This window comes from Ranitomeya imitator, chromosome 5, assembly GCF_032444005.1.
Source record: "Ranitomeya imitator isolate aRanImi1 chromosome 5, aRanImi1.pri, whole genome shotgun sequence".
Lineage (NCBI taxonomy): Eukaryota > Metazoa > Chordata > Amphibia > Anura > Dendrobatidae > Ranitomeya > Ranitomeya imitator.
This window is the reverse complement of record NC_091286.1, coordinates 86,727,409-86,753,158: the sequence shown is the minus strand read 5'-3', so window position 1 is coordinate 86,753,158 and position 25,750 is coordinate 86,727,409. Positions and strand designations below refer to the sequence as shown.

The following is a 25,750-nucleotide window of genomic DNA, read 5'->3' as shown; positions in this document are numbered from 1 at the left end:
ACTAAACTACATTTAGTGTCCACATGTTTGACATTTCTGTAGCAATGAGAGCCTTCCTAATTTACGTCTGTGTGTTTCCTGAAGCATGAGCTGGGCACAATGAACTAGTCACCATAACATACTGGTCATTACAAAATACTGGTCACTACAGTGTAATGGTCACTCACTACAACATACTTGCAATTTTCACTTAGCAACGTACGCCGCTGCTGGAAAACATCCATGGAGTTAAAATCATCACTACACCTGTAGATAAATTCCCAAATGGGTATAATTTCCAAAATGGGGTCAGATGTAGGTGAATTCTGATTTTCTAGCACTTAGGTTCTCTGTATATGGAGTCAGCAAACTATTCTAGGAAAATCTGCACTACAGGAGACAAATAGTCCTCGGTCCCTCCTGAGTCACTCCATGTGGCTAATCAGTACTGTACAGCCACATATTGGGTATTTCTACATTCAGTAGAAATTGTGGGACGTATCTGTGCCTTTTTTGCCAATTTCCCTTAGTGCAAATGTAAAATCTGGGGCTAAACCTACATTTTGGTGATGAAAATGTATTTACTTTTTTTTCACGGCCAAATGGTATAAAATTCTGTGATACACCTGTAGAGTCAATATGATTACTGCGCCTCTATATGAATTAAATGCGAGATGTAGTTTGTAAAATGGGGTCACTTGTTGGGGGGGTTCTGCTGTTGTTGCACCTCTGGGATTCTGCCAATGGGAAATGGCACCCTCAAACCAGTCCAGAAAAATCTGAACTCCAATATGGCACTTCTTCCCTTCTGAGCTGTGCATTGCACCTCAAAAGTAGTCGTTAACCACATATGGGATACACGTGCGCAATAAATTTTAAAGTGCGATTTCTCCTGTTACCCTTGTGAAAATGCTAAATTTGGAGCTAAAAAAATATTTTTGTGGGAAAAATTAGATTTTTTTATTTTCACAACTCAACGTTATAAACTTCTGTGAAGCGCCTTCGGGGGTTCAAGGTGCTCACCACATATCCAGATGAGTTCCCTGGTGGGGTCTAGTTTCCAAAATGGTGTTACTTGTCATGTGTTTCCATTGCAAATTTTGCATTCAAAAAGTCAAATGGTGCTCCTTCCCTTCCGAGCCCTGCCATACACCAAAACAGTAGTTTTCCCCCATATATGGGGTATCGTACACTCAGGAGAAATCGCACAACAAATTTTGTGGTCTATTTTTTCCTGTTACCCTTTCAGTCAAAAATAAAATTTTTGTGAAAAAAAAAAGTAAAATGTCCTTATATAACCTCTGATGAAGTATTTGTGCCAGCCAATCACAGTAATGCTTCTACCAAGATGGCTATAATATTACAGGGACTGACAAACAATACTCACATGCGTATTGGCTGTGTAACAGATGCCAAATATATGGATGGATTTTAGCTTCAAATCCAAGTACCAGCAATGCTCGATGAGTTGCCGTGCACATCCGAGCCCCCAGATATTCGAGTGATATCTGAGTATCACCAAGCATGCTTCCTCATTACTAATGACAATCCGTTGGCACCCTGTGATCACATGAGATGGGCACCGATCGGCGTGTCTTATGACGTGCTTCTACCGGGCCTGAGATAAATGCTGCTGTCAGAGAGTGAAAGCAGAATTTAACATGTTAACAACCTCAGGTGGATCATGATTCCACCCTCAACTGTTATAGGCAAATAACAGCTGATCAAATTAGCTGTCCTGTGCCAGGAAAGCTGCATGCTCAGTGCCACAGCCCGCATCAAATACAGAGACACGAACTATAACGTTCCTATATGTCACAGGTTGTGAAGGGGTTAATTGTGAAGTTTTATACTTACTTCTTTCTATTTTGTCTTCTCCCTGATCTGCTGATCTCTATGCGGTCTACTACACTGGTGTTACAAGTCTAGACAGATTAGGGGAGTTGACTCTCCTCTTCCCTTTCCATGAATATGGCAGTCCCTGTTATTTGTCTACAGTACTGATGTCACTTTGACTGTGCTGCTGTCAATCAGTGAGATCAGCAGCACATACCAACTATTCGAGCAGAATCGCTGAGATCAGAGATTAGTTGACGTTTAATGAGTGCTCTAGATAGAGACTGGGACATCGGTGGAAATCAGATGTTGGTCCAAAAGAGGGTAAGTAATTCTCAGTTTATTTATAACAACCTCAAACCATTTAGCCTACATACAGCCTTATTAATGTCAAAATGAACCAAACACATCTGGGTAAAGGTAAACAGATGATAACCTGCTGGGCTGTCATACACTATATGTAATGTTACTGTTTTATGGCTTTCTCTTTCGATAACTCTATCTTAGATGTGAGCTTTGATATAATCTTATTAATAGGATTCACCATGAAATGTCAGTTGCATCTCCTTTGTCTGCTTTTTTACAGTCCCTAATGATTGGATGTGTTAAGGTACCGTCACACTAAGCGACGCTGCAGCGATACCGACAACGATGTCGATCGCTGCAGCGTCGCTGTTTGGTCGCTGGAGAGCTGTCACACAGACAGCTCTCCAGCGACCAACGATCCTGAAGTCTCCGGGTAACCAGGGTAAACATCGGGTTACTAAGCGCAGGGCCGCGCTTAGTAACCCAATGTTTACCCTGGTTACCATTGTAAATGTAAAAAAACAAACACTACATACTTTCATTCCCGGTGTCTGGTCAGGTCCCTCGCCTTCAGCTTCCAGCACTGACTGAGCGCCGGCCGTAAAGTACAGCGGTGACGTCACCGCTGCACAGCGTGCTTTACGGCTGGCCGGCGCTCACCAGTCAGTGCGGGGAAGCTTAAGGCGAGGGACCTGACCAGAAACCGGGAATGTAAGTATGTAGTGTTTGTTTTTTTACATTTACAACGGTAACCAGGGTAAACATCGGGTTACTAAGCGCGGCCCTACGCTTAGTAACCCGATGTTTACCCTGGTTACCAGTGACGACATCGCTGAATCGGCATCACACACACGCCGATTCAGCGATGTCAGCGGGAGATCCAGCGACAAAATAAAGTGCTGGACTTTCCCCAGCGACCAACGATCTCCCAGCAGGGGCCTGATCGCTGGTCGCTGTCACACATAACGATTTAGTTAACGATATCGTTCAGTGTGACGGTACCTTTATACCATGTGATATGACAGCTGCAAAGCATTATGAGCATTATTGTGCAAAATGGCAGCAGTCATTTTAGGTGATTCCCAGGAAAGAAATAGAAAATTCCTCAAACTATCTAGATACAGCAAACTCATAAAAAATTTACACAACTTTGATTCACATCAAATTGATTCCTTCATCTATATTATTTTCTTTCCTTAAAAAAAAAAAATTCCTTTAATTTTTTGTTCCAGAAGGAACCAAAATGATAATACAGTAACTGATTTGGCTTTTTACCCTAAGTCATATTGCACGACTCGATAAAGGGTTGATTGTGACTTGTAGGATTGCTACTTCCAACAGGTGGCGCTATAGAGTTCAAGCCCTATTTTCCTCTGAAGAGGCAATTCGCGTATACAGTAAAAAGGGCATTTATCTAATCAAACGCTAAATTACAGAAATGGAAGAAAGTTGACTGAATTAACATTGTAAAATAGTTTAGACTTAAATTAAATAATTTGTTGCAATTTTTCTAAATTCATTGAAAATCCTGCAGAGCTAAGTTTTTTTCCTCTAAATTAGGTGAAGATCTTCTAGCAATGAATTTTTTTCTCTGTGAAATAAGATGATATATTCAGAAAGGTGACAGGTAACACTTTTTCAAGATTTTTTTTTCCGCTCTTGCATCTTTGTACAGTGAGATTTTTGTACCTTACTTTAGTGGCTGTCCATCACGGTTGTTATGTATGCAGTCTGAGTGAGCCCGCAGGGGATCCTAGTTATTTACACTCTTTTTCAAGATTTGAAGCTGTTATAATCATTCGCTGTCAACTTTGTGCTGACACTGAATTACTTTGTGTTTTTTATGCTTGGTTTGGGTCTGAAATACTAGCATCCATACCCTACACTGTAATTCTATGGGTGAGTGAGCTGACCAGCTATATACAGAATTACTAGCAGAGGAACCGAAGGCTTCTACATGTTGAGATTTGAGAAATTGCAGATTGTGGGCAGTAAACAAAGTCCTTAAGCTTTATATTTCTATCTGTCTAGGAATCCTACCGGAAAAATATGAGTTCTACTTTTTATCATTGCAGTCATATAAACAATGTAAATGATGTCATGTACAAGATTCAAAGATTACTATATAACTTAATTTACATTCCCTGCATGATAATACAAAATTTATAATGCATTTTTCTTTGTGATGTTAATATATTAAAAAAAATAAATTATTAAATAGTGTACTAAACTTACAATTGAATTGGCAACAAATGGGATTCCATTGGCAATAAGCAAGTGGCAACAAAGACATAGAGTGCACCGCTTCACAGCCTCCTGCCTACCATAAGGGCGGGACAGACGGCCATATATTCTCTCATCTGAGAGAATCAGGTCAATTATTCAAATGACATTTTGATCATACTCCGATCGGAGTTTGATTAGTGTCAGCATAGTGTGATCTGATTCTCTTGAAAGCAAAGTTTCTCTATCTTCTCTACTGTGCCAAGATGCAGGAATTGGACTGCACTCAGATATTATACAAGTACAGTCTGATTATTTGCATGCACTCATTGACTTGCATGGCCGAGTGTGATCCTATAATAGGTTCAAACTCGGACAAGCTATGATTTTTTTCCTACAACCAGCTATGATTTTTTTCCTACAACCAGCTCAGTCTGAAGAATAAAATTCAACATGTGCTCGGCCCCATAGAATAATATGGGAACATGTGAGATCCGATATTTTGTTGGATCACACTCAATGGAAAATAGGGATGAAGAGAGGTGAGAAAGGGAGCCTGTGAATGAGCATTATAAATATAAGATGTATATAAAAAAACATTGTTCGCCTCTCTGCTCACCTAACATATCAAATTTGCATAGCAGCTGACTCAAGTCATAAGTTAAATTTGCAGAAAGTTCGCGGTGTTTTCTTCTTTGAAGAATGTTTACCACATATATGCTGTGAAACACTTTAAAATAACATATGGATCACCTTCTCACCCTCAACAGATCCAAAGTTGGCTCCAAGCAGCTGCTCGAGTGGTGGAGTTTGGGCTTCAGCGATAACATAATTTTGACAGCCCACATCACCTCTGAGCTTAGCAACTGTGCTGAGGTGGACAGCACTAACAGCGGAGCTCAGTGATTGCCTATCAGAGTGATGCGCACTGCTGATGTGACATCACCACTGCAGACAAAACACCTAAAACCGAGCAGCTACAGGGAGCAGGTGCTGGACCAGAGTAGGGTGAATGCCTGCTCTGTTTGTGATTTTAGGCATTTTACAGCCTCTGGACTTCTCTTTCCAGAAAGAGGAAACCCCATTTAAGGGGAATCGGTCAATAGGATCAACCCATCTACAGTGGGGGAAATAAGTATTTGATCCCTTGCTGATTTTGTAAGTTTGCCCACTGACAAATACATGAACAGTCTATAATTTTAAGAGTAGGTTAATTTTAACATTGAGAGTTAGAATATCAAAAATAAAATCCAGAAAATCACATTGTATAAATTATATAAATGTATTTTCATTTTGTAGTGAGAAAAATATTTGATCCCTCTGGCAAACAAGACTTAATACTTTGTGGCAAAACCCATGTTGGCAAGCACAGCACTCAGACATTTTTGTGGTTGATAATGAGGTTTGCACACATGTCAGGAGGAATTTTGCTCCACTCCTCTTTACAGATCATCTCTAAATCATTAAGATTTTGAGGCTGTCAATTCAAAGATTCAACTCTCTCAATATCTATTTCTATGGGATTAAGGTCTGGAGACTGGCTATTCCACTCCATTACCTCAATATGCTTCTTTTTGAGCCACTCGTTTGTTGCCTTGGCTGGATGTTTTGGGTCATTGTCTTGATGGAAGACCCAGCCATGACCCATTTTTAATGTCCTGGCTTAGGGAAGGAGGTTATCACTCAGGATTTTAAGGGACATGGCTCAATCATTTCTCCCATTGATGCGGTGAAGTAGTCCTGTGCCCTTATCAGAGAAACACCCCCGAAATAATGATTCCACCTTCATGCTTGAAAGTGGGGATGGTGTTCTTTGGGTCATAGGCAGCATTTCTCTTCCATCAAACACGGTGAGTTGAGTTAATGCCAAAAACCTAAATTTTTGTCTCATCTTACCACAGGACTTTCTCCCAGTCACTCACAGAATCATCCAGGTGTTCATTGACAAACTTCAGATGGGCCTGCACATGTGCTTTCTTGAGCAGGGGGGACATTGCTGGCACTGCAGGATTTTAAACCTTTATGGCATAATGTGTTACCAATGGTTTTTTTGGTGACTGTGATCCCAGCTGCCTTGAGATCATTAACAAAGTTCCCCCTGTGCTTTAGTTTTAGGCTGATCTCTCACCTTCCTCATAGTCAAGGATACCCCACAAGGTGATATTTTGCATGATGCCCCAGGTCGATGTCGATTGACATTCATTTTGTATTTCTTCCATTTTATTACTATTGCACCAGTTGTCTCCTTCTCATCCAGCATCTTAATTTTGGTTTTGTAGCCCAGCTTTGTGCAGGTCTATGATCTTGTCCCTCATCCTCATAAAGCTCTTTGGTGTTGCCTATGTTGTAGATGTTAGAGTCTTTCTGATTAACTGAGTCTGTGGACAGGAGTTTTTTTTAAAAAGGTGACTATGTGGGACAGCTGTCTTTAATTCAGGTAACAAGTTGATTAGGAGCGTCTAACTGGTCTGTAGGAACCAGAACTCTTAATGGTTGTTAGGGGATCAAATACTTACAGTACAGACAAAAAGTTTGGACACACCATCTCATTTAAAGCTTTTTCTCTATTTTCATGACTATGAAAATTGTACATTCACACTGAAGCATCAAAACTATGAATTAACACATGTGAAATTATATACTTAGCAAAAAAGAGTGAAACAACTGAAATTATGTTATGTCTTATACTCTAGGTTCTTTAAAGTAGCCAAGGAGTTCCTGGATATGATTAGCTCTTGTTGGCGCTTTTGCCTTCACTCTGCGGTCTAGCTCACCCCAAACCATCTCGATTGGGTTCAGGTCTGGTGACTGTGGAGGCCAGGTCTTCTGGTGTAGCACCCCGCCACTCTACTTCTTGGTTAAATAGCCCTTACACAGCCTGGAAATATGTTTGAGGTCATTGTCCTGTTGAAAAATAAATGATGGTCCAACTAAACACAAGCCAGATGGAATAGCATGCCGCTGCAAGATCCTGTGGTAGCCATGCTAGTTCAGTATGCCTTCAATTTTGAATAAATCCCCAACAGTGTCACCAACAAAGCACCCCCACACCATCACACCTCCTCCTCTATGCTTCATGGTGCGAACCAGGCATGTAGAGTCCATCTGTTCACCTTTTCTGCGTCGCATAAAGACACAGTGGTTGGAACTGTGATGGAAATATATATATATATATATATATATATATATATATTTATATATATAACATATATATATATATATATTTATTTCATATAGATCTCACTTGCATATAAACTCACATATACTCACAGCTAATATATACACTATAATCAATTGCTTAAAATGGCTGACATAAACTGATATAAGCCAGACAGACTGTTTGGGGCTCTCCAAACAAAAAGCGGAACAGCACCAGATGTACTAAGTGATGATCAGATGTCTCAACTTTGTCCTAGATGCAGAAAACGGAGACAGCTACACTTTAGTTGCTTAGTCAGCATTCATATGTGCATTAATCACAATATTCCATATAAATTTAGATAACCAATAACAGAGGAGCTTGACAATATGGTAATTAACTAACCACCCCTAACCATCCCCTTTCTATGTGCAATTATAAAACCATGTATGTACAATAAATCATCAGTATTGATGGAATGTTATTCTGTCGCTCTTGATGAGCGCTCAAAATACTCAGTCTTATTGGGAACGCCCGCAGCACACACACAGGGATAGATTTATCCAAACCAAATTTTCATAACATCTGGCGCCTGCATGCGGGGCAGTGGACCCTGCTGACCAGAGAGACGAAGGTGTTGGCCACGGCCTCGGCTCAAGGGACAGAGTCTGCGCAGCTCCATAAATAAGGTAAGAAAATCTTGTCATCTTACCTGAATGTCCCCTGTGCCCAGTCCTGGTCTATACCTCCTGCCGGTCAGATGTGGTCACCACCGCATTCCCAGGTAGTGTAAAAAGTCCACACCCGTATCCAAACCCTGTGATATAAGCCAAGGTGTCTGCTGTGTGCCATGTATGTGTTTTATGTCTGTGTAGATCCGGGAGATAGTTGGAACAGTTACTGTTTTGTTTGTACTCATAAGTAAGAAAATATGCGGCACTCACCCCAAATTCTGCAGTGGAAAGCGTGAATTTTAATGGAAAACTTCAACAGATAAACATCCGTTACAACATAAGGTAAGCAGGAGGGTGCGGTGTTGGAGCTTGGACGACGGCCGTTTCGCACAGCAGGTGCTTCAACGGGTCCAGATGCATCTGTTTATCTGTTGAAGTTTTCCATTAAAATTCACGCTTTCCACTGCAGAATTTGGGGTGAGTGCCGCATATTTTCTTACTTATGAGTACAAATGAACTATTAGTTTTCAGCCGCTGAGCACCTCATACCCCGGAGTAAGCGTGACGCCTAATACTCTGGATCCCATCTCAAGTCCTGACTGCTGTATATGGTATCGTTCTAGTGCCGTCCCATTCTATAGCTCTATGTGGATTACTGTTTTGTTTGTGGTTGCTGGGAAACAGATGACGGGAGGTTAAATCGCTTGATAAGCTATCACAGGATTCCCGTGCATAGGAGGGCAGGCGGTCCCAGCGTCCAGGCTCGGATGGTGATAACTTAGAGGGCTACCACAGATTCCCATAGCCGGTGAGCCAGTCAGGATGACCGGACTGGAGCGTGGTAGGATACCCGCTTGTCGTGCTTGTCACAGGAGCGGCCCGAGCATATGCATGCTCAGTGCGATTGACAGTTGTGTGTTCCCAGAGCGGCCTGCATGTGTCACAGAATAATAAAGAGGGCATCGATTTCTCCCGGACGTCTGTCTATCTGTTCTTGTTCATGTCACGTAGTGTTGCTTTAAGTGCATAAAGCTGCAAAGGAAAGGTTTTTTTTTCTTTTCTCCACACTTCTCCTTTTGCTGTTAGCAAGGATATATCCATTGTAAATCACACTGTCACATTTGTTTCTGCTCTGCTTCCTGTTTTTGCACTCCGAGATAAGTACTAGTTGCAGCTTAGGAATATTGAGGAAGTGAAATTGAGTGGTATCTATCACTATTGCTGTGAGATACTTGTTTTTAGTAGGGTTGAGCGAAACGGATCGTTCATTTTCAAAAGTCGCCGACTTTTGGCACAGTCGGGTTTCATGAAACCCGACCCGATCCCTGTGTGGGGTCGGCCATGCGGTACGCGACTTTCGCGGCAAAGTCGCGTTTCAATGACACGAAAAGCGCCATTTCTCAGCCAATGAAGGTGGACGCAGAGTGTGGGCAGCGTGATGACATAGGCCCTGGTCCCCACCATCTTACAGAAGGGCATTGCAGTGATTGGCTTGCTGTCTGCGGCGTCACAGGGGCTATAAAGGGGCGTTCCCGCCGACCACCATGTTACTGCTGCTGATCTGAGCATAGGGAGAGGTTGCTGCCGCTTCGTCAGAAGCAGGGATAGCGTTAGGCAGGGTCCATTAACCCCCAAACCGCTTGTGCTGTAGCGATTTCCACTGTCCAACACCACCTTTTGTTTGCAGGGACAGTGGAAGCTACATTTTTTTTCCTCAGCGCTGTAGCTCATTGGGCTGCCCTAGAAGGCTCCCTGATAGCTGCATTGCTGTGTGTACGCCGCTGTGCAAACCAACTGCTTTTTTCAAAGCACAAATCCTGTTGTTCCTTCCTTTCTGCACAGCTATCTTGTTTGTTTGTCCACACTTTTGATTTAATTTGTGCAGCAGTCCACTCCTTGTTATTGCTGCCTGCCATACCTTGCTGAGATTACTGCAGGGAGATAGTAATTGTAGGACAGTCCCTGTTTTTTTTTTTTTAAATTCTCCCTGAAAAAAAATAAATAGTGGGAGATTAATCTTGGCATTTGTGCTTGAGTGGCAGTCGTGTGTGCCATCTCTATCCAATTGTGGGGCACAGAAAGCCTAGTGTCTATAATCCTTTTTTTTTTTTTAATTCTCCCTAAAAAAAAATAGTGGGAGATTAAGATTGGCATTTCTGCTAGAGTGCCAGTCCTGTGTGTGCCATCTCTCTCAAATTTTGGGGCACAGAAAGCCTAGTGTGTAATACTGGGCCTGATTTCTTGGCAATTCTCCCTAACAAAAAAAGTAGTGGGAGATTAAGATTGGCATTTCTGTTAGAGTGCCAGTCCTGTGTGTGCCATCTCTCTCCAATTTTGGGGCACAGAAAGCCTAGTGTGTAATACTGGGCCTGATTTCTTGACAATTCTCCCTAACAAAAAAAGTAGTGGGAGATTAAGTTTGGCATTTCTGCTAGAGTGCCAGTCCTGTGTGTGCCATCTCTTTCCAATTTTGGTGCCTAGTGTCTGCAATACTGTTTTTTTTGGGGGGGTTTAATTCTCCCTTTAAAAAAAAAATGGGAGATTAATATTGGCATTTGTGCTTGAGTGCCAGTCGTGTGTGCCATCTCTCTCAAATTGTGGGCCGCAGAAAGCCTAGTGTCTGTTTTTTTTTATTTTGGTTTTTAAATTCTCCCTGAAAAAAAATAAACAGTGGGAGATTAATATTGGCATTTGTGCTTCAGTGCAAGTCGTGTGTGCCATCTCTCTCAAATTGTTGGCCACAGAAAGCCTAGTGTCTGTTTTGTTTTTTTTTTGGTTTTTAAATTCTCCTTGAAAAAAATAAATAGTGTGAGATTAATATTGGCATTTGTGCTTCAGTGCAAGTCGTGTGTGCCATCTCTCTCAAATTGTGGGCCACAGAAAGCCTAGTGTATGTTTTTTTTTTGGGGGGGGGTTAAATTCTCCCTGAAAAAAATAAATAGTGGGAGATTAATATTGGCATTTGTGCTTCAGTGCAAGTCATGTGTGCCATCTCTCTCAAATTGTGGGCCACAGAAAGCCTAGTGTCTGGGTTTTTTTTTTTGGGGGGGGTTTAAATTCTCCCTGAAAAAAAATAAATAGTGGAAGATTAATATTGGCATTTGTGCTTCTGTGCCAGTCATGTGTGCCATCTCTCTCAAATTGTGGGCCACAGAAAGCCTAGTGTCTGTTTTTTTTTGGGGGGGTTTTAAATTCTCCCTGACAACAAATAAATAGTGGGAGATTAATATTGGCATTTGTGCTTGAGTGCCAGTCGTGTGTGCCATCTCTCTCAAATTGTGGGCCACAGAAAGCCTAGTGTCTGTTTTTTTTTTTTTTTTGGGGGGGGGGGGTTTAAATTCTTCCTGAAAAAATAAAAAATAAATTGTGGGAGATTAATATTGGCATTTGTGCTTCAGTGCCAGTCCTGTGTGTGTGGCATCTGTCTCATTTTGTGCCACAGAAAGCCGAGTGTGTAACATTGTGCCTGATTTTCCTTGCAGTCTCACCCACCTATAAAGGGATATCTAAATCATACAGAAGTTTGAGTTCACCTTGTAAGTTGTTTTACAGTAACAAATACCGTTACTTTGGTTACGTTTTTAAAACAATGAAGAAGTCTGGTGGAAGAGGTCGTGGCCGTGGGCGTTCATTGCCAGCTGGTAATGATGGTAGTGGTGGTGGAGCATCAGGTGGTCATGGGAAAAACAATATAGCACCTAAGTCTCGAGCTGTGGAGCCAGGTTTGTCGTCTGGCTACACAAGGCCTCGAACGCTCCCTTTTCTGGGAGTAGGAAAACCGCTTTTAAAGCCGGAGCAGCAACAGCAAGTTTTGGCTTTCCTCGCTGACTCAGCCTCTAGCTCTTTTGCCTCCTCTTCTGAAACTGGTAAATGTAAAAGCAGCGTGTCGTTAGTGGATGTTCACGCTCAGGGACAAGTTGCTCCATTGTCCTGTTCAGCAAAAGCAACAACAGAGAAGGATGCATCAGGCGACACAACGGGTTACTCCATGGAGCTCTTTACACATACCGTTCCTGGGTTAGAAAGTGAAACAGTTAACAGGCCATGCCCATTATAAGTTGAATTGGACATGGAGTGCACAGATGCACAGCCACAGCCAGATTACTATGCTGTTCCTTTGACTCAGACCACCACAATGCCCTCGCAGTATACTGATCCAGAATCAGACCCTGATGAGACTATGGTGCCCCGTCACAAACGCTATACCACCGGCTTACACGGTAACACAGACGAAGTTGCACATGAGATCAAAGAGGAGGTCATGGATGACCCAGTTGTTGACCCCGATTGGCAGCCATTGGGGGAACAGGGTGCAGGCGGCAGTAGTTTTGAAGCGGAGGAGGAGGGGCCGCAGCAGGCATCAACATCGCAACAGGTTCCATCTGCCAGGCCCGTATCTGGCCCAAAACACGTGGCAAAGCCAAAACCAGTTGGAGGACAGCGTGGCCATCCGGTTAAAGAAGCTCAGTCTGCATTTTTTTAAACAACATCCAATTGATCAGCGCAAAGTCATCTGTCAAAAATGTTCAACTACCTTAAGCAGAGGTCAGAATTTGAAAAGTCTAAATACAAGTTGCATGCATAAACATTTAACCACCATGCATTTGCAAGCCTGGACCAACTACCAAACGTCCCTTTAGGTTGTAGCACCCTCGGCCAATGAAGCTAGTCAGCAACGCTACATCCCTTCCGTCACTGTAAGGCCACCATTTTCCGCACCACCTGCAGTATCTCTGCAGGTTTCATTGCCAGGCCAAAGCAATCAGGGTCAGGGAATCACCAGTTTCGTAGTGTGAAACACTGCATCTAGGGCACCGGCAAGAATACCGTCTCCAACCGTCTCTCAGTCTGCCATGTCCACCGGCACCCCCGCTAGTTCCACGATTTCCAGCTCTCCAGTCCAGCTCACCCTACATGAGACTCTCGTTAGAAAAAGGAAGTACTCATCCTCGCATCCGCATACACAGGGTTTTAACGCCCACATAGCTAGACTAATCTCGTTAGAGATGATGCCCCACCGGTTAGTTGAAAGCGACGCTCTCAAAGCCCTGATGGACTACGCTGACCCACACTACGAGCTACCCAGTCGACAATTCTTTTCGAGAAAAGCCATCCCAGCCCTCCACCAGCATGTTAAAGAGAGCATCGTCCATGCACTCAGGCAATCTGTGAGTACAAAGGTGCACCTGACAACAGATGCATTGGCCAGTAGGCATGGCCAGGGACGTTATGTGTCCATCACGGCACACTGGGTGAATGTGGTGGATGCAGGGTCCACAGGGAACAGCAATATTGGGACAGTTCTGCCTAGCCCACGGTCTAGGAAACAGTTGGCTGTAGGCATTCGCCCCCCCTCCTCCTCCTCCTCCTCGTCCTCCTGCAGAAGCGAGAGCTCATCAACAGACCGCAGTGGCACAACCACTCCATCCGCAGCTGCCACTGTTGCACACCAGGTGTCCCATTATGGGGCAGCTACTGGCAAGCGTCAGCAGGCTGTATTGGCTATGAAGTGTTTGGGCGACAACAGACACACCGCGGAAGTTCTGTCCGAGTTCTTGCAGAAAGAAACGCAGTCGTGGCTGGGCACTGTAGATCTTGACGCAGGCAACGTAGTGAGTGATAACGGAAGGAATTTCATGGCTGCCATCGCCCTTTCCCAACTGAAACACATTCCTTGCCTGGCTCACACCTTAAACCTGGTGGTGCACTGCTTCCTGAAAAGTTATCCGGGGTTATCCGACCTGCTCCTCAAAGTGCGCGGACTTTGCTCGCATATCCGCCGTTCGCCCGTACACTCCAGCCGTATGCAGACCTATCAGCGGCCTTTGAACCTTCCCCAGCATCGCCTAATCATCGACGTTGCAACAAGGTGGAACTCAACACTGCACATGCTTCAGAGACTGTGCGAACAGAGGCGGGCTGTTATGTATTTGTGGGAGGATACACATACACGGGCAGGCAGTAGGATGGCAGACATGGAGTTGTCAGGTGCGCAGTGGTCGAAGGTACAAGACATGTGTCAAGTCCTTCAGTGTTTTGAGGAATGCACACGGCTGGTAAGTGCAGACAACGCCATTAGAGTTGAGCGACCTTGACCTTTTTAGAGTCGAGCCGGGTTTCGCGAAACCCGACTATCTCAAAAGTCGGGTCGAGTGAAATCGGCCGATTATGACGTAAAGTCGGGATCGACCGAAACACGAAACCCAATGCAAGTCAATGGGGCAGCATAGTCGGCAGTGAGTGGGGGCCAGGAAAACACCTAGAGTGCCCATTTTAATGTCAAAACCATCCATTCTTCTTAATGAAGCTTGTCAAGCGTAATTTACCTTATAATAATTGGAAGGCATTTGAAATTGGGGTTCATTTGGCTAAAGTTGTGGTGGGTAGGGCTGGTTCAAGTAATTAGTGGGCCCAGGAAATCTGGATCACGTCACGGCAGTGGAGCAGGGAGAGGTAAGTATTTCAACTTTGCAAGTGCTGTGAACCTGAGCAAGCAGGGGGGGCCCACTCGTTGGCATTGGCACTGGCACAGGGCCCCTCAAAGTACAGCGGTGTGTTTGCACGGCGGGGGCGCCTCCCACCGGCAGCAACACTTTTGCGTACTATGAGAGGCCCTGTGCCAGTGACGTCGCCAACTAGTATTCCTCCCCCCACCTGATGAAGGAACCTGCACTTTCATCTGCACCTTCCTGTTTGTCCCCGTGTAAGGTGGTATGGTATGCGGGAAGGGGGACCTGACTTTCAGCAGGGTCACAATCTTGCAGTGTAGCGTGCACGGGAAATGTTGCGTTATGGGTCAATGTACCAGCAGACTCATCTATCACTGGCTGGGCAATGGGCAGGATGAGGAGGAAACACAGATATAGGCCCAAAGAATAAAGTGGGCTAAATGCAGTTCAAAATTGGTAACACAGGACTAATCAGGGGGCATTGCAGTGGAGGACAACTGGAATGAGAGGCTGACACAGAGAGTAGGCCCAAATCAGTAAGTAGTCGAAATGCAGTTCAAAATTGGCAACAGTAGTAAACAGACGGCACAGCTTTGTTCAGTGGAGGAGAACAGCAAGGAGTGGCAGACACCGATAGTAGGCCCCAACCCAACTAGTAGGCCAAATGCAGTCTAACATTAACAACTACTTAACGAGAGCCTGAAAACGGAATTTCAGGACAGGAAACCAGCAGAACAGCAAGGAGTGGCAGACACCGATAGCAGGCCCCAAACCAACTAGTACGCCAAATGCAGTTGTTCCGTTTAACCACAATTTAATGAGAGCCTGAAGATAGAAGTTCAGGAAAGGCAACCTGGAGAACACCTTGGAGTGGAACACACCATCTCTCTACACCCCATACCCAATTTGTAGGTCTAATGCAGCGTAGTTTCCAACAACTACTAAACGAGAGCATGATGATCGAAGCATTGGCGAGGAAACCTGGGGAACACCTTGGAGTGGAACACACCATCTCTCTACACCCCATACCCAATTTGTAGGCCTAATGCAGCGTAGTTTCCAACAACTACTAAACGAGAGCATGATGATCGAAGCATTGCCGAGGAAACCTGGGGAACACCTTGGAGTGGAACACACCATCTCTCTACACCCCATACCCAATTTGTAGGCCTAATGCAGCGTAGTTTCCAACAACTACTAAACGAGAGCATGATGATCGAAGCATTGGCGAGGAAACCTGGGGAACACCTTGGAGTGGAACACACCATCTCTCTACACCCCATACCCAATTTGTAGGCCTAATGCAGCGTAGTTTCCAACAACTACTAAACGAGAACATGATGATCGAAGCATTGGCGAGGAAACCTGGGGAACACCTTGGAGTGGAACACACCATCTCTCTACAGTGGAACACACCATCTCTCTACACCCCATACCCAATTTGTAGGCCTAATGCAGCGTAGTTTCCAACAACTACTAAACGAGAGCCGGAAGATCGAAGCTCAGGAAAGGCAACCTGGGGAACACCTTGGAGTGGAACACACCATCTCTCTACACCCCATACCCAATTTGTAGGCCCAATGCAGCGTAGTTTCCAACAACTACTAAACGAGAGCCTGATGATCGAAGCATTGGCGAGGAAACCTGGGGAACACCTTGGAGTGGAACACACCATCTCTCTACACCCCATACCCAATTTGTAGGCCTAATGCAGCGTAGTTTCCAACAACTACTAAACGAGAGCATGATGATCGAAGCATTGGCGAGGAAACCTGGGGAACACCTTGGAGTGGAACACACCATCTCTCTACACCCCATACCCAATTTGTAGGTCTAATGCAGCGTAGTTTCCAACAACTACTAAACGAGAGCATGATGATCGAAGCATTGGCGAGGAAACCTGGGGAACACCTTGGAGTGGAACACACCATCTCTCTACAGTGGAACACACCATCTCTCTACACCCCATACCCAATTTGTAGGCCTAATGCAGCGTAGTTTCCAACAACTACTAAACGAGAGCCGGAAGATCGAAGCTCAGGAAAGGCAACCTGGAGAACACCTTGGAGTGGAACACACCATCTCTCTACACCCCATACCCAATTTGTAGGCCTAATGCAGCGTAGTTTCCAACAACTACTAAACGAGAGCATGATGATCGAAGCATTGGCGAGGAAACCTGGGGAACACCTTGGAGTGGAACACACCATCTCTCTACAGTGAAACACACCATCTCTCTACACCCCATACCCAATTTGTAGGCCTAATGCAGCGTAGTTTCCAAGAACTACTAAACGAGAGCCGGAAGATCGAAGCTCAGGAAAGGCAACCTGGAGAACACCTTGGAGTGGAACACACCATCTCTCTACACCCCGTACCCAATTTGTAGGCCCAATGCAGCGTAGTTTCCAACAACTACTAAACGAGAGCATGATGATCGAAGCATTGGCGAGGAAACCTGGGGAACACCTTGGAGTGGAACACACCATCTCTCTACACCCCATACCCAATTTGAAGGCCTAATGCAGCGTAGTTTCCAACAACTACTAAACGAGAGCATGATGATCGAAGCATTGGCGAGGAAACCTGGGGAACACCTTGGAGTGGAACACACCATCTCTCTACACCCCATACCCAATTTGTAGGCCTAATGCAGCGTAGTTTCCAACAACTACTAAACGAGAGCATGATGATCGAAGCATTGGCGAGGAAACCTGGGGAACACCTTGGAGTGGAACACACCATCTCTCTACAGTGGAACACACCATCTCTCTACACCCCATACCCAATTTGTAGGCCTAATGCAGCGTAGTTTCCAACAACTACTAAACGAGAGCCGGAAGATCGAAGCTCAGGAAAGGCAACCTGGGGAACACCTTGGAGTGGAACACACCATCTCTCTACACGCCATACCCAATTTGTAGGCCCAATGCAGCATAGTTTCCAACAACTACTAAACGAGAGCCTGATGATCGAAGCATTGGCGAGGAAACCTGGGGAACACCTTGGAGTGGAACACACCATCTCTCTACACCCCATACCCAATTTGTAGGCCTAATGCAGCGTAGTTTCCAACAACTACTAAACGAGAGCATGATGATCGAAGCATTGGCGAGGAAACCTGGGGAACACCTTGGAGTGGAACACACCATCTCTCTACACCCCATACCCAATTTGTAGGCCTAATGCAGCGTAGTTTCCAACAACTACTAAACGAGAGCATGATGATCGAAGCATTGGCGAGGAAACCTGGGGAACACCTTGGAGTGGAACACACCATCTCTCTACAGTGGAACACACCATCTCTCTACACCCCATACCCAATTTGTAGGCCTAATGCAGCGTAGTTTCCAACAACTACTAAACGAGAGCCGGAAGATCGAAGCTCAGGAAAGGCAACCTGGAGAACACCTTGGAGTGGAACACACCATCTCTCTACACCCCATACCCAATTTGTAGGCCTAATGCAGCGTAGTTTCCAACAACTACTAAACGAGAGCCGGAAGATCGAAGCTCAGGAAAGGCAACCTGGGGAACACCTTGGAGTGGAACACACCATCTCTCTACACCCCATACCCAATTTGTAGGCCCAATGCAGCGTAGTTTCCAACAACTACTAAACGAGAGCATGATGATCGAAGCATTGGCGAGGAAACCTGGGGAACACCTTGGAGTGGAACACACCATCTCTCTACACCCCATATCCATTTTGTAGGCCTAATGCAGCGTAGTTTCCAACAACTACTAAACGAGAGCCGGAAGATCGAAGCTCAGTAAAGGCAACCTGGGGAACACCTTGGAGTGGAACACACCATCTCTCTACACCCCATACCCAATTTGTAGGCCCAATGCAGCGTAGTTTCCAACAACTACTAAACGAGAGCATGATGATCGAAGCATTGGCGAGGAAACCTGGGGAACACCTTGGAGTGGAACACACCATCTCTCTACACCCCATACCCAATTTGTAGGCCTAATGCAGCGTAGTTTCCAACAACTACTAAACGAGAGCATGATGATCGAAGCATTGGCGAGGAAACCTGGGGAACACCTTGGAGTGGAACACACCATCTCTCTACAGTGGAACACACCATCTCTCTACACCCCATACCCAATTTGTAGGCCTAATGCAGCGTAGTTTCCAACAACTACTAAACGAGAGCCGGAAGATCGAAGCTCAGGAAAGGCAACCTGGAGAACACCTTGGAGTGGAACACACCATCTCTCTACACCCCATACCCAATTTGTAGGCCTAATGCAGTGTAGTTTCCAACAACTACTAAACGAGAGCCAGAAGATCGAAGCTCAGGAAAGGCAACCTGGGGAACACCTTGGAGTGTAACAAAACCTCTCTCTACACCATGGAAGGGCTGATTCTTAGGAAGGAAGGCTGTCGGAAAGAAGCAGGGCGCGTCCGAGGGTGATTATATTCTTATTAGGTATATACTCACCCTCGGACGCGCCCTGCTTCTTTATTTGTAATGAATGTTTATTTGCAATGTGGTTTTGACTTACTCTATTTTTTTGGTAAATAATGATTTTATTATTTTCATTGTTTTGCATCTTCTTGGCAATAATATAAAGAAGACGCGACAGGACAACACTCGGTGGATGCCATATCTGTGTTTAAAATTGAAAAAACCTTTCAGTTAACTACTTGCAGGAGAAAGTTATTGTAGCTGGTGGCCATTTTTAGTACTGTACCAGATTTTTGTTGTATGTGTTTGTTTTTAATGTTAAAATGTCTGCATTTGATATCTCTCCAGTATTTTCTTTTTTATAAGCAAAATACTTATTTTTATATTTTCTGATGTTGGTTCCAGGGGTACACGGGCAGCAGTGGTGTGGTCAGTGGAGGCCTAGTGGAAGGAGTGACCGCAGACAGGCATCGAAGGCCTAAAATAATAACACATGGCTGTAGGCAATTTTAAATTGGTTCCAGGGGTACACGGGCAGCAGTGGTGTGGTCAGTGGAGGCCTAGTGGAAGGAGTGACCGCAGACAGGCATCGAAGGCCTAAAATAATAACACATGGCTGTAGGCAATTTTAAATTGGTTCCAGGGGTACACGGGCAGCAGTGGTGTGGTCAGTGGAGGCCTAGTGGAAGGAGTGACCGCAGACAGGCATCGAAGGCCTAAAATAATAACACATGGCTGTAGGCAATTTTAAATTGGTTCCAGGGATACACGGGCAGCAGTGGTGTGGTCAGTGGAGGCCTAGTAGAAGGAGTGACCGCAGACAGGCATCGAAGGCCTAAAATAATAACACATGGCTGTAGGCAATTTTAAATTGGTTCCAGGGGTACACGGGCAGCAGTGGTGTGGTCAGTGGAGGCCTAGTGGAAGGAGTGACCGCAGACAGGCATCGAAGGCCTAAAATAATAACACATGGCTGTAGGCAATTTTAAATTGGTTCCAGGGGTACACGGGCAGCAGTGGTGTGGTCAGTGGAGGCCTAGTGGAAGGAGTGACCACAGACAGGCATCGAAGGCCTAATATAACAAAAATGTCAATACAATGGTATTGTCAGTGGCAGGCATTGAAGGATGTCAGCGCATAGACTAAACATTGGTGGAGCTGTGAGATAATTTTGCAAGTGGTAGAGCACTGTTTGAGCTGGGGGGGGACTGTCTTGTGGCCGGCGGTACAGGCCCAGGGCCCCTCATATTACAACGGTGTGTCTGACGTTGGGTGCGCACCACCACCGCTAGAGACACTTTATTGTACTAGGAGGAACCCAGTGGCAGTGCCGTCGACCAAAAGCGGGCACACCCACCTCTTCAGACAAACTGCACTCTCACGGGTGCTGTCGCCAAGTGTCGATACCACGGCCTCGTGTGGGGAGTTTGGCCATTTAGTGAGGTGTAAACATGTCGTATGCTGGACAATCAGGTGCAGAAAATTACGAGATTGGAAAAGGCATTCAGAATAGTCCACAGGCAAGACCTTTTCATAGGAAAGCTAGGTGTCAGCCGGGCAAGGTGGGGCAAAAGATTTCGAAATCCAGTTGTGGTTCATTTTAATGAAGGTTAGATCATCTACATTTTGGGTAGCCAGACGAGTCCTTTTTTCTGTTAGTATTGAACCTGCAGCACTGAATACTCTTTCTGATAGGACACTAGCTGCCGGGCAAGCAAGCTCCTGCAATGCATAATCTGCCAATTCTGGCCAGGTGTCTAATTTTGATGACCAGTAATCAAATGGGAATGACGGTTGAGGGAGAACATCGATAAGGGATGAAAAATAGTTTGTAACCATACTGGACAAATGTTGTCTCCTGTCACTTTGAATTGATGCTGCAGTACCTGTCCTGTCTGCGGTCATAGCAAAATCACTCCACAACCTGGTCAGAAAACCCCTCTGGCCAACGCCACTTCTGATTTCTGCCCCTCTAACTCCTCTGGTCTGCTGGCCCCTGCAGCTCGTGTGAGAACGATCACGGGCGCTGTGTGCAGGGAATGCCAGAAGCAAACGGTCAACAAGAGTTGATTGTTTGGTTGCTAATATTAGTTCCAAGTTCTCATGTGGCATTATATTTTGCAATTTGCCTTTATAGCGAGGATCAAGGAGGCAGGCCAACCAGTAATCGTCATCATTCATCATTTTAGTTATGCGTGTGTCCCTTTTGAGGATACGTAAGGCATAATCCGCCATGTGGGCCAAAGTTCCAGTTCTCAAATCTGCGGTTGTGCTTGGTTGAGGGGCAGTTTCAGGCAAATCCACGTCACTTGTGTCCCTCCAAAAACCAGAACCCGGCCTTGCCGCGCCACCAATTTCCAGTGGCCCCGGAAAAGCTTCCTCATTAAAAATATAATCATCCCCATCATCCTCCTCGTTCTCCTCCTCTTCGCCCGCTAACTCGTCCTGTACACTGCCCTGGCCAGACAATGGCTGACTGTCATCAAGGCTTTCCTCTTCCTCAGCTGCAGACGCCTGATCCTTTATGTGCGTCAAACTTTGCATCAGCAGACGCATTAGGGGGATGCTCATGCTTATTATGGCGTTGTCTGCACTAACCAGCCGTGTACATTCCTCAAAACACTGAAGGACTTGACACATGTCTTGAATCTTCGACCACTGCACACCTGACAACTCCATGTCTGCCATCCTACTGCCTGCCCGTGTATGTGTATCCTCCCACAAAAACATAACAGCCCGTCTCTGTTCGCACAGTCTCTGAAGCATGTGCAGTGTTGAGTTCCACCTTGTTGCAACGTCTATGATTAGGCGATGCTGGAGAAGGTTCAAAGAACGCTGATAGGTCTGCATACGGCTGGAGTGTACGGGCGAACGGCGGATATGTGAGCAAAGTCCACGCACTTTGAGGAGCAGGTCGGATAACCCCGGATAACTTTTCAGGAAGCACTGCACCACCAGGTTTAAGGTGTGAGCCAGGCAAGGAATGTGTTTCAGTTGGGAAAGGGAGATGGCAGCCATGAAATTCCTTCCGTTATCACTCACTACCTTGCCTGCCTCAAGATCTACAGTGCCCAGCCACGACTACGTTTCTTTCTGCAAGAACTCGGACAGAACTTCCGCGGTGTGTCTGTTGTCGCCCAAACACTTCATAGCCAATACAGCCTGCTGACGTTTGCCAGTAGCTGCCCCATAATGGGAGACCTGGTGTGCAACAGTGGCAGCTGCGGATGGAGTGGTTGTGCGACTGCGGTCTGTGGACGAGCTCTCGCTTCTGCAGGAGGACGAAGAGGAGGAGGAGGGGGTGCGAACGGCTACAGCCAATTGTTTCCTAGACCGTGGGCTAGGCAGAACTGTCCCAAACTTGCTGTCCCCTGTGGACCCTGCATCCACCACATTTACCCAGTGTGCCGTGATGGACAGGTAACGTCCCTGGCCATGCCTACTGGTCCATGCATCTGTTGTCAGGTGCACCTTTGTGCTCACAGATTGCCTGAGTGCATGGACGATGCGCTCTTTAACATGCTGGTGGAGGGCTGGGATGGCTTTTCTGGAAAAAAAGTGTCGACTGGGTAGCTCGTAGCGTGGTACAGCGTAGTCCATCAGGGCTTTGAAAGCTTCGCTTTCAACTAACCGGTAGGGCATCATCTCTAACGAGATTAGTCTAGCTATGTGTGCGTTCAAACCCTGTGTACGCGGATGCGAGGCTAAGTACTTCCTTTTTTTAACCATAGTCTCATGTAGGGTGAGCTGGACTGGAGAGCTGGAGATCGTGGAACTAGCGGGGGTGCCGGTGGACATGGCAGACTGAGAGACGGTGGGAGATGGTATTGTTGCCGCCGGTGCCCTAGATGCAGTGTTTCCTACTACGAAACTGGTGATTCCCTGACCCTGACTGCTTTGGCCTGGCAAAGAAACCTGCACAGATACTGCAGGTGGTGCGGAAAATGGTGGCCCTACACTGCCGGAAGGGATGTTGCGTTGCTGACTAGCTTCATTGGCCGAGGGTGCTACAACCTTAAGGGACGTTTGGTAGTTAGTCCAGGCTTGCAAATGCATGGTGGTTAAATGTCTATGCATGCAACTTGTATTGAGACTTTTCAGATTCTGTCCTCTGCTTAAGGTAGTTGAACATTTTTGACAGATGACTTTGCGCTGATCAATTGGATGTTGTTTAAAAAAATGCCAGACTGCACTCTTTCTAGCATCGGATACCTTTTCAGGCATTGCAGACTGAGCTTTAACCGGATGGCCACGCTGTCCTCCAACAGGTTTTGGCTTTGCCACGCGTTTTGGGCAAGATACGGGCCCGGCAGATGGAACCTGTTGCGATGTTGATGCCTGCTGCGGCCCCTCCTCCTCCGCTTCAGAACTGCTGCCGCCTGCACCCTGTTCCCCCAATGGCTGCCAATCGGGGTCAAGAACTGGGTCATCTATTACCTCTTCTTGTAGCTCGTGTGCAACTTCGTCTGTGTCACCGTGTCGGTCGGTGGTATAGCGTTCGTGATGGGGCAACATAGTCTCATCAGGGTCTGATTCTTGATCATTACCCTGCGAGGGCAATGTTGTGGTCTGAGTCAAAGGACCAGCATAGTAGTCTGGCTGTGGCTGTGCATCAGTGCACTCCATGTCAGATTCAACTTGTAATGGGCATGGACTGTTAACTGCTTCACTTTCTAAGCCAGGGACGGTATGTGTAAAGAGCTCCATGGAGTAACCTGTTGTGTCGCCTGCTGCATTCTTCTCTGTTGTTGTTTTTGCTGAAGAGGACAAGGAAGCGACTTGTCCCTGACCGTGAACATCCACTAACGACGCGCTGCTTTGACATTTACCAGTTTCACGAGAGGAGGCAAAAGAGCTAGAGGTTGAGTCAGCAAGATAAGCCAAAACTTGCTCTTGCTGCTCCGGCTTTAAAAGCGGTTTTCCTACTCCCAGAAAAGGGAGCGTTCGAGGCCTTGTGTAGCCTGACGACGAACCTGGCTCCACAGCTCCAGACTTAGGTGCAATATTATTTTTCCCACGACCAGCTGATGCTCCACCACTACCACTACCCTCATTACCAGCTGACAATGAACGCCCCCGGCCACGACCTCTTCCACCATACTTCCTCATTGTTTTAAAAACGTAAACAAACTAACGGTATTTGTTGCTGTCACACAAATTACACGGTGAGCTATAACTTCAGTATGATTTAGCTACCCCTTTACAGGTGAGTGAGACCACAACGAAAATCAGGCACAATGTTACACACTCTGTTGTTGGTGGCAACAAATGAGAGAGATGCCACACACGCAGGACTGTCACTGAAGCACAAATGTAAATATTAATCTCCCACTGATTTGATTTTTTTTTTTTTTCAGGGAGACTTTAGGAAAAAAAAATAATAGAATAAAATGATTTTTTCAGGAAGAATTTAGAAATCAAATAAAATAAAATGATTTTTTCAGGGAGAATTTAGAAAACAAATAAAACAAAAAAAGGCTTTCTATGGCCCACTGAGTGAGAGATGGCACACACAGGAGTCAAGAGTGGCACACAAGCCCTGAGGCCAATATTTTTCTCCCACTGATTGATGTAGTGATTTTTTCAGGTAGATTTTATAATCCAAATCAAGCAAAAAAATAAATAGGCTTTCTATGGCCCACTGAGTGAGAGATGACGCAGACAGGGATGGCACTCTAGCAGAAATGTCAATCTTAATCTCCCACAAAAAAAAAAAAAAAAACAGGGAGTGTCCTTCAATTACTATCTCCCTGCAGTAATCTCAGCCAGGTATGGCAGGCAGCAATAAGGAGTGGACTGATGCACAAATTAAATAAAAAGTGTGTACAAACAAAAAAGAAAACTGTGCAGAAAGGAAGGAACAAGAGGATTTGTGCTTTGAAAAAAGCAGTTGGTTTGCACAGCGGCGTACACACAGCAATGCAGCTATCAGGGAGCCTTCTAGGGCAGCCCAATGAGCTACAGCGCTGAGGGGGAAAAAAAAAAAATGTAGCTTCCACTGTCCCTGCACACCGAAGGTGGTGTTGGGCAGTGGAAATCGCTACAGCACAAGCGGTTTGGTGGTTAATGGACCCTGCCTAACGCTATCCCTGCTTCTGACGAAGCGGCAGCAACCTCTCCCTAAGCTCAGATCAGCAGCAGTAACATGGCGGTCGGCGGGAACTCCCCTTTATAGCCCCTGTGACGCCGCAGACAGCAAGCCAATCACTGCAATGCCCTTCTCTAAGATGGTGGGGACCAGGACCTATGTCATCACGCTGCCCACACTCTGCGTTTACCTTCATTGGCTGAGAAATGGCGCTTTTCGCGTCATTGAAACGCGACTTTGGCGTGAAAGTCGCGTACCGCATGGCCGACCCCGCACAGGGGTCGGATCGGGTTTCATGAAACCCGACTTTGCCAAAAGTCGGCGACTTTTGAAAATGAACGACCCGTTTCGCTCAACCCTAAACGCCATAATAAGCATGAGCATCCCCCTAATGCGTCTGCTGATGCAAAGTTTGACGCTCATAAAGGAGCAGGCGTCTGCAGCAGAGGAAGAGGAAAGCCTTGATGACAGTCAGCCATTGTCTCGTCAGGGCAGTGTACAGGACGAGGTAGCAGGCGAACAGGAGGAGGAGGACGAGCAGGATGATGGGGATAAGTATGTTTTTAATGAGGAAGCTTCTCCGGGGCCAATGGAAATTGGTGGCGTGGTAAGGCCGGGTTCTGGTTTTTTGAGGGACA

General features: G+C 45.7%; 1 long non-coding RNA gene across 1 annotated transcript in view; it reads right to left on the bottom strand.

Annotated features, from left to right (window-relative positions):
• Nucleotides 1-7,002: 7,002 nt before the first annotated feature.
• The window catches only part of LOC138680547 (uncharacterized), a 138,043-nt gene continuing 119,295 nt past the window's right edge, over nucleotides 7,003-25,750 (bottom strand). Inside the window, exon 3 of the long non-coding RNA XR_011321650.1 lies at nucleotides 7,003-7,248. This is a non-coding gene — a long non-coding RNA (uncharacterized lncRNA). The remainder of the gene's footprint in view (nucleotides 7,249-25,750) is intronic.